Raw genomic sequence first — 12,645 nt, 5'->3', positions numbered from 1 at the left:
TTCAGTTCTAGAATACTCTTCCAGACAGAGCATGCCAGGGAAACCTCAGTTAAGTCATCCTAACTCCAACCATTGCAGGTTCCTGTTTAGCATTCTCTAGGACTCCAGTCCACACTGGCATGCAGAGTGGAGGATTCCTTAATTTCTTTGATCCTCTGGTGCAATAGCAATACATGAGTCATCTCCTGGATTAGAGAGAGAGTTTTCATGGATTATATTTTCATCATATTTAAAGTACGAATTGCAATATTGCGATTGGTTTATTTCAGAAACAGATTTTGAATTCTGTTGACTTAAGTACTTCTGTTTCTTTCATAGGAGGTCGGTTAAATGCAGCTAAGTTATAAAAAATAAAAGAAGAAAAGTTCACCTTGGAAAGCTATGCATGCAGGGGTGTGTGTGTGAATTATTAAAAAAGGTGACTGTGCAGATGAGATTAAAGAAATAAAAAAGAGAAAGAATGAGTTGAGAGAGTCTGTAGTGAAACTGAACTGGAATTAGTGGACCACAGAATGAATCCAACCCCTATGACTAATTTAATTCTGTAACATGTAATTCAATTTGATTTAATTCACTCATTTAATTCCTCAAAAGGACAGTTAGTTGTCTCAGCAAGGAAATGGAAATCTGAGTTCTGTTTCTGACACTACTCACATGATATCAAGCAAGTCTGGTTTTCCGTTTCCTTCTTCTTGGCTTGCTCTTTCTGTCTAGCTGCTCAACTATTATTTTCCAAAACTCTCTTCCTGAGTCACCCATATCTCCAGCCTGTCTTGGTACTGAATTGCAGTGGTAAGCTTGACAGCTAACAGTTCCCTGCTGTGATGCTAAGCAGAGCCTTCGAAGACCTGGGCACTAGGAATTTAAGTCTATTTGGTCTTTAATACTTGATACTAAAAAGCAATTTCATAAATCATTTATATGTTTTTGARTACTGTGTATAAGATTATACTTGTTGATAACCTGCCATGAGTAAGTTAACAATCTTCCAGATTGAAATATTTTTTTTTTTCTGTTGGAATATACCCTTCCTATGATCAAATATTTGATCAAATTCTGAAGATTTTGAGAACAACTACCCATTTCTTTGGATATTTGGACTATAAAAGATTTTCAGATTATATGAAAGTCCACTTAAAAAGAAAAAAGACAATAAATAGCAATGTCCTCAGATTCCTAAAAAGTAAATGTCGAAACAAAAAATGTTTTCCCATATTTTTCCTCTCCTCACCTTTTTCTTTTTTTGGTCAAGAACAGTTTCTCTATTTGACTCTGCAAAGTCATAGAGGCCTTGTAAAAATGAATAATAAAGCTGATATGCTTTATGCACACATGTGGTGTGCCTTATGCACAGGACTTCCACCAAAAAATGATTATTTTGTTCTATTGCCTATGTCAGCAGTGTTTTGATCAGGATGGATATGAGTAATTATTGTTGGAAATACTGTCACCTCTTGTTTCTACCTGAAGAAAGATCAGCTGTGGGTGTTTCTCTTTTCATCTCCCTGCTGATTTCTAACTCTGCTATGGGGAAGCAATCAATTCTGTACTGAAAAGGAAGCCTTAGCCCACCCACCACAACACTGAAATAGTAAAGGGCTGCTGAACCAGGCAAGGAAGAGGGAGAACGGAAGAAAATGCAGTGGTAATGGGGAAGAGGAGCCCTGTGAAGATAACAGCACTATGGGGAGAGAAAAAGTTAAATAAAGAGGAAAGAAGATAAAAAGGAGAGAGAAGCTCTTCTATCTTTTCTTCCCCTTCTTTTCTTCTCATTCCGTGCTTTTTGTTTCTTGGCATAACTGGATAACAGTTAGACACACTGCTGAATGCACTCTAAAAAAATCACACTGAAAACTATCTGAAGGATTATTTGTAAAGATAATAAAAACAACAGTGTATAGATTTAAATTAAGTATGGGTCAAACTAGTCTCAGAGGACTATTTAAGATGTTATGATATTGTACTAAGACACTGTGAGATTACTGTAGCAACACACAAAATTAACTTGAAAGTCTRAAAAAAACTATTCGTACTTTATCAGTAGAAAATAGTTTACCTAGAAAAGATGTGGAAGTGTGCATATTGGGAGCACCTAATGGGCATTTTCTATATATAAATACAATTTTAATATTGGCCTCTGCTATTTTTAAAATTGATTCCTTAAAATTAATCTGGAAGAAGCACAGAAATGGACAAAGATGATAGCAGTGAAACATTTAACCTAGTAGAGATTTCCTTTTCTAACTTTTGTGGCTATTTTCAGTAATGCTGTATTTTAATTAGGAAATGAGAGACTAGTTGTTACATGCTTTTTCCTCCTTTGTCCAGTTAGGTGAGGATAACATTTTTGGCTAGYTAATACCACTGGTCTTAGAATTTGAGAGGGAAAAATAGATACCTTGTGAAACTCCTGGATTTTTTTTTAACTTTTTCCTCTTCCCTTTACAATAACATGTAAATTAAAAAAAATAAAACAGCAAGATACAAAACTTGCCTCTGCAGCAAGTCTTGTGAAGATGCAAGATATATATGTACTTGCCATTTTCTTGATTTCACTCTACTTTGGTGTAAGGGAGGGTAGGAAGCCCAGCTAAATCCTTCTTATAATTTATTTCATGATTCTTTAGTTTTCTGATATGCTTTCTCCCCCCAATTGATCAAAAAATTTCTGTAGATTTTATTGTATTCATTTTAGAAGTTTTATTCTTTTTTTAATAGTTTCGACCTTTTTTCTACCTTCAGTTGTCCCTCTATCTATTTTTGCAAGAGCTGAGTCTTTTCTTATTGCACAGTTCCTGTGATGCGCTGTCTCAAGGTCTGAGTTGCCCCTGCTGTTTATCCTCCCTGACTTCGTGAGAGCGCTGATGTTTAGTGTCTGCCCACAGTCAGTCTATCCCTTTGTAGCATTGCTTGGTTGTATAACTCTTTTTTCCCATAACTGAGGGCAATCAGTCCCTATAGTTATTAAGATATTTCATCTACACAAACACAAAGTTCTACAATTCTACAAAGAATTGTAGAAGTGTATGACAATCCAGCATTAATTTCAAGGTTTAACAGCAAAAAGCTGTTAAGCTGCTGTGGTGGATCATGTATGGCTACAGAGTATCAGCAGGACAACCTGGCTGGTGTAAAGCAATTCTGCCGTGGCACAGAAAATCACAGGAAAGATCTTATCTCTGGATGGGAGGAGGAAACTGTCTCCTGTGAAAATTGTTCAGCATACCTGGTAAYAAATAAGATAGGCTTTTTATTATTATCATTAAGATATTCTCTTGTTTACAATTCTTCTACTCTATTGATTTCTGAAATCATATTTCATATGTGGCTGATTGAGGTGCTTCAAGACTGGCTTTCAGTTAACATTGCTGGAAGGATTGGGTCAACCTGTTTTTAGAAAGGTTTCTTTCTGCTGACCACAGTTAATTTTGGTTCTTTTTKCAGTGATAATTAAATATCACTACAGATAGAGTGGTTGTGGAAGCACGTTTCTAAAAGTGATGCCRGAATTTTACAAGTGTACTAATCTGTGGCATCTAATCCACTGGCAGTGATCTGTTGCTCTAATTTAATTTTGAAGTCAGGCTGCTGTTGGTGTGGTTCTTTAAAGGTGTGCCTGAAGTGTGTTRGAAACATTCAGTTTCCATATCTGCTTTCTTGCAACCAGTCTTCTGCAACAAACTTTTTCTCTATACAAACTTTTTTTTTAGGGCACAAACCTAATCACACACATTTCAAATAGACCATAGTATATACATTATAGGATAATAAATGTAATATCGCTTTCCCCTGAATTTAGCTTTGTGGTTAAATTTCTATATCCTCGTTCAAGTTTCTATTAATACATCATCTCCACATTAGTGAAGCTACAGAGTGTCTGGTAGCTAAAACGCTCTCTTTGGAGGTAACATTAAGCAAAGGCAAAAGAGTCATCACTATATGTCTGTMAATTAGATAAAAGCTGCTCTCTGTCCATSCTTTATAGTAGCTTCCAATAGTCAYGGTTCTCTGCAATCCTACTTGATAAGATTAATTCTCTTAATTCCTATTTTAATTTCTCAGGGTGCTTCAGAGAAGCGACACAGATAATGGCAGAAGAAGTTGGTAATTTTGCTTCCAGGACATACCCTGAATCCAGATACTGTTTGCATAAGGAGCCCATGAAAATAACTGTTAGAAGAAATAGATCMGTCAAGACACAAAAGATTCAACCCAAATATAAATACATGCTTTCCTTCRTTGTGTACACATACACATAAATATATATATAAACTGTTGTTGCTCTGATTTTAACTGGAATTCTTTATAAGATGCAGTATACGTCCTTTACAGGTGTGTTGTGATGCCAGACGTGATGCTAGCGTGCCAGCTGGCATGCTTAGCAGAGGAGGGAAGTCAGATGCAAAAAGCTTTCACCAAAGGTGAAAAAGTATCTGGTGGGGATGCTCCCCTGCCATTCCCGAGGTAAGGATCAACCCCATATACAGAGTGCAAGCAACTTGGTTGAAGTTTAAAGGATCTGCAAACTGACTGGTTCTGCTTTTTCATGGAGCAGCTTAGATGAAGACATAGAGCACTGGACTGATTGACTGTCAAGGTTATTCACTCCAGCTACTTAGCTATCAAATTAATGAAAATAACTAATGAAAATTGAAGAACCTAAGCATAGATAACTATGTTTTCTCATATATGACAAGAGATAAGCATAATATTCTTCACCAGTAAATTCAGAGTACTGTAGTTTAGGTATCTGAAAATGGGAGAAGGTAAATGTCTCTCTCTGTAATATCTTCAGTTTTTCCACTGATCTACATAATCACCATATTAAAAAAAAAAAACTTCCATGCCCCCTTAGGTGGAAAAAATTATATATAAAGAGGCATGATTTTGTTGTTACTATCTATCTGGGGTAAGACAGAAATGACAAAGACTGTTCTGTGGATAAGAATAGGACATTGGGGGGTTTTTTAGGTACAAACATAAAAATATTCAGTGTATTTTTATGAAATATTACAGGGAACCTTAATTTCATTACATTTGTGCAGACTGGGGATTTGGGGAGGATATTGATTTAGAATATTCTTATATAATTACCTTTTTAATGAACAAAGCTTTTTAATGAAAAGAGCCCTGGTCTCTGAGGGACAGCAAGCAGTTGTCTGTCAGAGGCCTGTGATTACTGGACTGTGGGAAAAGAGGCCTTCATTACAGCTGTAAGCGGTGAGGACAGAGACCTAGTTTGGAGCCAACTGCAGAAAATAAGTTATAGAAGGGTTCTGGAGCAAGTCTAGTGTTGTTGGTATCATGCAAAGGAAAGACCATGACACTGCACTGCAGCCAGTGGGCATGCAGGGACACGTGATTTTATTAAACGCTACATGAGTGTAATCATGTTGTTCATAGTGATTTATTGTTTGGTGCTGGACAATATAGTTGTACTTCAACAGTATCACAGTTTTAAAGTATATAGCATCTAACAACAAAAACGTTATTTAGTGCCTGTTTGATATCTTAGGGTTTTTGGTTTTTTTCACTTAGTTGTTGTCCTGTCATGTTTTTGCCTTCCACCCCATTTCCCTTGTTRGGGTTGGAGTCTCCTAAATTTCCTAACTAAGTCTCCTAACTGCAGCAGTGATGACTGAGTAGATATGAAGACAGACAAACTGGACTCTTAATTCCTCTTCCTAACCATCTCTTCYCACTTAAGAGCTCCAGGGGATGTCTGTGAGGTCAAATGAGGCTCTGCATGTCCTCAGGTGGAAATCGGACCAGGTGAGATATACCGAGAAGGCAGATTCTGTGGCAAAGGAAGAGGTAGGTAGGTGGTCCTGGGAGTAAACACAGTATGTTGGAGGTGGTATATATCTTAGGATGCTGAAAAGTATGGTTCTCAACAAAGTGAAGGCTTGCAGAAAATCAGATTTGATAATCAGAAGGTAATTAGTGAAGAAGAAGGAGCATCCTTTCTCCTACAGATGCTATGTTCTAAAAAGCATAATAATAGTGCTGTGTTACTTGATACGATAGTGACACTTTATTCATTTATTTATGTATAGAGTCCAGATTCAAATGTTGTTGCCATCACTGCTGCGGCTGGCTCTGGATTGTTTAAATACCTTTGAAAAAATGATGTCAAGTCTGAACCAAAGCCTTGATTCAAAAGACCCCTAAATACTGGGTRGACTGAGAGGCAGATTCTAACTTGATGGCTGGTTATTTGATATCAGTCAAATTGATCCAAGTTCAGCGTCTCAGGCCTGTGAAGGTTATATGAATAAGTTTTATCCCATTAGCACGTTCTTGGTATAACCATCATCTGTCCTTCAACCTTCTCCAGCTCCTTCCTTGTCTATGGGATTTATTAACAACTTTCTRTATTTCTCAAAGTATCATAGTAAATGAACATGAAAGTCCACAGTTTTGAGGCCTTAGTTGCAAAGAAGAGACAGAAAAAGGTGTATTTATGCAAAAGGGAGAAAATAAAATGGGAAAAAAAAGAGTTCTGAAGTTTCTTAACATGKATGAGCTATTCTTAGACTTTCCTTTAGGAATTTCTCGTGCTATTATATCCAGAGTGCATACAAAATCTTCACCMAAAAAAATATTACTGAACACTTTTCTTCCTCCTAAAGAAGGAAGAAGGAATTACAAGGTGATTTTTCCCTTGAAGAAYAATATTTATGGGTAAGATTATATAACAGATCCCTTAAAAAAGGTGGATGTTCAGGCAATCATGACCAAATTCTAAAGTACTTGATTATCTTTCTGTGGTGGTTGACCTTATTATTGTCTGATATAAAGCAGTTGTGTTGCATTCTTTTCTCTAGCAATGGTTATCACAAAAAGTAGATAAAAGAATAGATTAAAGTTACAGGTTAAAGTACATTTTGGCTGATAATTATTTGAGGGAGCATATAGGAATTTTGAGCTAGTATTCAAGAGACTTAAGTCTCACCTCTACATAAATAATCAGACTTGGAATGCATTCAACTCTCTGGGATTATTAACCCTATTCCATGCTGTACCCATGTAGTATGGAACTGATTAAATTGCACACATTTACTAATAAATTAACCTTGTTGTAATGTAGAGGAAAGGGTGTGGTTGACCCATCAGGGAATGCTTGTAACGAAGAAGAGTTGCATTATGCTGTAACTGAATTACCCTGTGAAGTGACACATTCACCTCTGACTGAAATCCAGTAAATTCTATCCATACATTTACTTGAACACACAAGCATATTTTATCTTCTGCTTTGCAACAGGCACATGATGCCTTCCAGCAATAAAGCCAGGGTGACTTTGCAATCTGGAGARCAAATTATAAGATTTAGTTATGCATGCCTTGTAGAAGTAAAAGAATATAATTTATTTCTCCTTTTGGCATCTCCCTATTCCACAAGGAGTTTGCCATTGCAGTTTGGAGGAGTATAAYGCCATATCAGGCCTGTGATGAGGGCTGCTATGCAATTCTAGAGATGTTGCACAGTCTCCAGGAGAGTTACAAATCTGCAGCTCAGCAYTGAGGATGCTTCATCTGAAGAATGGAAATAATTGATCTTAAGGCCATATAATTAAGTTTATTTGGGAGGGGGAAGATTTTCAAAGCTAAAAATTAAAATTCCCATCTTTTGGAGAAAATAGATTACAGTTGAGTCCTAATGTTTTGATTTGTTTATTTGAAAATATTCCCTACTGCTTAGGAATTATRTGAGTTTTATGGTAAAAGAAAGAGAAGCAGAGTGTGGTTCCACATAGCAATGAAGACTTCTGGTTTCCAACTTAAAGTTCTCAACTTTTTTCTTCTATTTTTTTCTTCCTTCCCTCCCCCCCCCCCCATCCCACTATCAAACTCCTCTATGGTTGTTTGTATAGATACATATTTCTACATATTTATTTTTGCCCAGGTGCATCTTTAGTTTTCTAAAGCTAATATACCTTAGAGTTTGTGATTAGACCTGCCCAGACAGCTCACTGAAGAACGCAGTTTCCGATAAGTACAAGAGAACAAAGAAAGAGATGGTATATTAAATAGGAAAGCAGCCTGCCATGGGGAACTAATAGCAAAATGGAATGAAAGCCATGCCAGGACTGCCGCACTCAGATGCTTCGTAGGAGCAGATTGTTAACATAGATTTGAAAAGTAGCGGGTGTGAAAGGGTATTTCAGCCAAAATAGAGTACCTAGATGGAATGCAATTTGTTAACTTTATTCCATCAAGTAAGTCATCAGGATATTGGAGAGGATCGTGGGATTGCAGAGAGGGTGATAAGGTCCAGCAGCATTAGATCAAGTCAGTGTTCCCCCTTCTTCCAAAATGACAACAGCTCAAACACTGGCAGGCATAAAGAATGTCTTTTCTCACCCGTTACTGCCCAGCCAACACAGAAATCCTCATAGGTTTGAAGCAAGGTATGTGGCAGTCAGGGGTTTCCAATGGAGCGAGCTCGTTAAAACTGGAATAGCAGGTCTGAAACCATTCATTTTTGTTTAATACAGTATATTAAACAATTTATCAGGAAGACTGTCTGGATAATGAAGAGAAATTATGGGATKATTTTCATTGCCAATGTTTGTCGGAATAATGGACTTCTAAAATTCCTCTCAAGCTTGTTCTCCATTGCTTGGTTGGGAGTGAACTTATTAGTATTAGAGACTTGTAGAAAAGAACACCACCATGAAGGGCACCTGCCCAAAATTAGGTTTATTGTCACGCACGCTTACTTGATTTGAGAGTGGTAATTGAGCCTCTTTGGGCAGAGACTGATTGTGAGTATGTAGAAGTGAGTGTGTGTATAAAATTGCAGTCATAAATGTTTCCAGTGAAACCAAATACAAATCTACATCCTTCTTTCTCATGTGAGTGCACTAGAGAACAGTTTCCACTTAATAAGCTTTTAAAGCTCTTGAGGCAAATCTACAGGCCTTTACAGCTGTGTGAGCGCAAACTTTTCACAGTAAATGAAAAATGGCAGCTTGAGCTTATTTATTTATTTGTCTTTTTAAAAACATACTCTCCGGAGATGGCAAATACCTTCAAATATCGTTACAGATGCAATGAAATGGATACAATATTTATATATTTTAATGGCTTGAAGAGAGAGCTGAATCACACTGAGGGATGTGACAACACTTTCATATATCATAAAGTAAGACGTTAAGCCCTCATGAAAAAATCATCCCGTGTTGACTCTTTCAAAGATTATCAGGAATTCATAATGCTATGAGTGTTTCACTTTTTAYTTGTTTCGATGTAACTTTTTTGTTGCCAATGGAATTTAATTTTTGTTGCAGTATTTTGGTGGGGTCAACATCAGAAGTCAAAATGGCATAAGAAATTGTCTTCCCAGAGATTTACTTCCAATGGCAAAATCTGCTTCTTTTTAAAGTTATTTCCACTGAGCTCCAAATAAGTGTCCAGCTTAACCAACMCACTGAACCATTTTGAGGCTTTTCCTATCAGAAGTCATTAAATCAAACTCTATTTTCTTCAGCACAATTCTGCCAGGAAACGACTTCATTTTATAGGAACATATTGTTCAGACTTAATCCTTCATACGAAAAGTTCTGCAAAATACAATCTTTCACATGCACCCATTTTCAGAAAATGCAATTGAATACGCAACATTTGCAGTCTTGAACCTGCCATGGAAGGTGTTCTGTGTGTGTGGATTCAGTGGGATTCGCCTGAAGTATTTTCCTGGACTGTGGTAGAATTTGATTGATCATTTTGTATGTTTTATTTATTTATTTATATTCCCAAGCAAATAATCAYAGAATCACAGAATTAGTAAGGTTGGAAGATCATCTTCTGTAATCTCTGGAGATCACCTAGTCCAACACCCCCCGCTCAGCAGGGTCACCTACAGCATGGTAGACAGGGTTACACCCAGGTGGGCCTTCCATATCTCCAGAGAAGGAGACTCCACAACCTCTCTGGGCAACCTGGTCCAGGGCTCCGTCACTCTCACAGGGAAGAAATTCCCCCTCACGTTCAGGGGGAACTTCCTGTGCTTCAATTTCTGCCCATTGCCTCTTGTCCTGCCACACGGACAACTGAAAAGAGTTTGTCCCCGTCCCCCTGACATCCTCCCTTCAGATACTTATATGCATTGATAAGATCCCCCCTCAGTCTTCTCTTCCCCAGGCCCAGCTCTCGCAGCCGTTCCTCATAGGGCAGGTACTCCAGCCCTCTGATCATCCTCGTAGCCCTATGCTGGACTCTCTCCAGTAGCTCCGTGTGCCTCTTGTCCTGGGGAGCCCAGAACTGGACACAGGACTCGAGATGAGGCCTCMCCAGGGCTGAGGAGAGGGGCAGGATCACCTCCCTTGACTGGCTGGCAACACTGTTCCTACTGCACCCCAGGAGACCATCGGCCTTCCTGGYCACAAGGGYACATTGCTGGCTCATGGTCAGCTTGTCATCCACCAGCACTCCCAGGTCCTTCTCTGCAGAGCTGCTCTYCRGAAGGTCAGCCCCCRGCTTGTACTGGTGCATGGAGTTATTTTTCCCTAAGTGCAGGGCTCTGCACTTGYYCTTGTTGAACCTCAKGAGGTTCCTCTCYGCCCARCTCTCCAGCCTGTCCAGGTCTCTCTGAATGSCAGCACAGCCCTCTGGTGTATCARCCACTCCTCCCAGCTTGGTATCATCAGCAAACTTGCTGAGGAGGAACTCCATCCCCTCATCCAGGTCATTGATGAATAAGTTGAACAGGATGGGATAATACACTGCTCTTCTTGGATTTAATACCTTCTCTCTTGAAAGATTTTTCCATTCTGTAAGAATTTTATTATAATAGTGCTTTTCATCTGTACTTTATGTGAACTTTACCAGTAGGCTATCTTACTTTATATAACAATGAATTTCACATCCAGAAAATATCCGTTTAAGTAATTGACATATGATATATGGTTTGGTGATTAGTACCTTCATTTCACATGTCTGATATGAGGAATAAATTCCCCCCTCRCTCCTAGGGACATGAAGGCTTTCTTTCAGTTGACCAAAAGTAGGATCTCTGTAATATTAGGTATCTATCYTATGCCAGCTGTGTTTTGGGAGAACTTGGTGTGGGATTTACATTAACTTGCATAACTTTATGGATTTTCTAGAAATAGAAATTAGTGGTGTATTGTTTGGATGAGTTTTGATTTGAGTTAAAGTTGAAATAGAAGCTCACAGCAAATGATGGTGAAGCAAAATCACCATGCTGACACAGCTGCTTCTTATAACCTCTTGACAAGTCTCTGAAGTTCACAGCACATACTGGCCTGAGCCCAGTCACCAGGGCACTTCGTTACATAAATAAATGGTACTTTTCATATTTACAATGCTGTTCACATTCCATTCGGGCAAAGCTTTCCCCTGGAGTTCCCTGGAGTTTTGCTCAGCAGTGTATGAGGAAGTGAGCAGGCAGGACAGACAAGGACCAATGTTGCACACAGTGAAGGASTCATCTTTTGGCACAAGAACTTCTTAAATGTTATGCTGTTGCTCTCTGTGTGATATTTCGATGGTGATGCATTTTTCCATGTCTGGATTCTTGGAATGTCTAAACTGAACATTTCTACTGCCCTCATAGGAGCTGCACTACTCGAGGAGCTAATCCAAGCATCTCATATGACCCTAGATAAATTACCATCCACTSTCCCTCTGCTGTACCTTTACATTTTTAATTTTGCTCTGCTCCTCTTTATCTATTAAATAACAGGGCAGATCATGGAGCATCATCAAAAGCAGGATGGGTATTCGTATCTATTCTGAGTACCTGCAATTACACACCTCCAGGATAAGAGAGCTGTGCATCACAATCCCCTTGGCAACCGCAATTATCCAGACAGTGCATACTTTATATCATTCCTAGACCAGAATTTGCTAGTCAGGGTCATATCTGAAGCACAGAAACTATTCAATAATATATTATTGAATATTATATATATTTATAATTTTTGAAGTAAATGAAGAGATATGTCTCCGATTTTGAATTAAAGAAAATGGTGATTGCAGGAGCTGGATTTGGACAGTAGAGTCAATAAAATCATCCATGTCATGACATTTTTAAAACACAATATGTTGAATATTAGCTCTTTCTGCTAAATCCTGTGTGATCAGATTTCTGGGGTTTGAAGATATGTTTTGCTAGTATCAGTAGCGTGGAGGAGTTGTTTTATCTAGCTGTAGTGTCTCTCCTTAACAGCTAGAAGGCAATCATGTAATCCCAAACCCAGGATTTATGTAGTAATGATGCTAAACACAGTATAATGCTATCTGGGTGGTGCCCAGAAGGGTAGGAGACTCAAGAGTAATATCAGAGACATGGTAGGTTTTTTGCCTGGTTCCTTATTGTATCATGTATTGAGCACAGAGCAAAGGGTTTTCAGACTGGAAAGACTCTGGTGCTACTGGTCTTCCAACTGAACAAACAGAAAATAAAGTTTAGTGGAGTCAAAGGGGATTTCCTCTAAAGATACACAAGGAGTAGAAGCATGAAGAGAAACACTCTCTGGTCCTCAAATACTACAGTAGTAAATAGATTTAGTACAGGTGATGAAGTGATGGGACATAAAAAAAAGTTGTGTAACTAAGTGAGCAGTGTTGCATTAGCATAATTCTTAGAAATCCTGTGATTTTTTTKGGGGGGGAGGC

Source organism: Rhea americana, unplaced genomic scaffold, assembly GCF_003343005.1.
Source record: "Rhea americana isolate MKP2758 unplaced genomic scaffold, rheAme1 scaffold_72, whole genome shotgun sequence".
NCBI classification, from domain to species: Eukaryota; Metazoa; Chordata; class Aves; order Rheiformes; family Rheidae; genus Rhea; species Rhea americana.
The sequence above is the reverse complement of the archived record's forward strand: the minus strand, read 5'-3'. Positions refer to the sequence as shown.